This window comes from Setaria viridis, chromosome 3 (assembly GCF_005286985.2).
Source record: "Setaria viridis chromosome 3, Setaria_viridis_v4.0, whole genome shotgun sequence".
In the NCBI taxonomy this organism is placed as follows: Eukaryota; Viridiplantae; Streptophyta; class Magnoliopsida; order Poales; family Poaceae; genus Setaria; species Setaria viridis.
Window position 1 is genome coordinate 15,729,919 of NC_048265.2, and position 1,174 is coordinate 15,731,092.

The window sequence follows — 1,174 nt, forward strand, 5'->3', positions numbered from 1 at the left end:
GATGTATCTTGTAACGACGGTGTTAGAATAGCAGATAGTTTCGGATCATGTAATGTAATGTGCACGAATTGTATAACATGCATATGTGCGCCTGGAATAGGTGTTCGTGATAGACTTGGACTCGGCTTAGAGATAGAGATAAACATGTATTAGAAACCATGTGTCCTTGCTATACACGATGTAACCAACATGTACTCTTGATGAGGGATTCCCTCTATATAAACACGGAACCGATGGCGAGCCGGGTAAGGCAGCCACGTTTACCAACCTACCACAAATCTTTCATGGTAATCAGAGCTATCTTCTTCCAGTACATTTGATTGCCTGCTTCGGTCATGGCATCATCTTCTAGCACCGACTCTGTTGCGCCTCTAGGACCCCAGGTCACCGAGAAGCTTACTCAGGATAATTACGTCCTTTGGAAGGCGCAGGTTCTTCCCCCCATTAGAGGCGCTCAGCTCATGGGGATTATTGATGGATCATCCAAGTCGCCGTCAATGACCATAGAAGTCGTGAAGGACGACAAGACAAAGGAGGTCCACGTCAACCCGGCTTATTCTGCATGGCTCGCACAAGATCAACAAGTTCTTGCGTTCCTTTTTAACTCTATCTCTAAAGATGTGTTGGGACAAGTTGCAACCTTGGAATTTGCAGTCGAAGTATGGACCACGCTAGAAGTAATGTTTTCAGCGCAGTCGGGTGCAAGGGTAACAAACCTACGCATGCAGCTCTCGACTTCAAAGAAGGGGAGCATGACCACGTCAGAGTAGTTCAACAATATGAAGGCTTTGGGTGATGAGTTAGCAGCGGTCGGGAAGAAAATAGAAGATGATGAGATGGTGTCCTTCATACTCACTTGTCTAGATGCAGATTACAACCCAATAGTGACCTCGGTTATGGGCAGATTGGATTTGATCCCTCTGTCTGAACTGTATGCACAAGTTATGTCATATGAAACAAGACTTGAGATGCTACATGGTCAAGGAGAACAGTACCAATCGTCGGCAAATTTTTCTTCATCTCGCGGTCGTGGCGGCAATAGCAGTTTTAACCGTGGGCGATCAGGAGGTTTCCGCAGTCGAGGAGGTCGTGGAGGCTGAGGTACTGGCAGCCGGCAGCAAAATCAATCTGCTAGCATGAGGACTGGCGGACAAGGCACCTCCAAAACAAGATG

General features: G+C 47.0%; 1 non-coding gene across 1 annotated transcript; it reads left to right on the top strand.

Annotated features, from left to right (window-relative positions):
- The first annotated feature begins 818 nt into the window (after positions 1-818).
- On the top strand, positions 819-952 carry LOC117851137 (small nucleolar RNA Z247). Its single transcript, XR_004639495.1, has one exon. It is a non-coding gene; the product is annotated as a small nucleolar RNA Z247 (small nucleolar RNA).
- Positions 953-1,174: the final 222 nt, after the last annotated feature.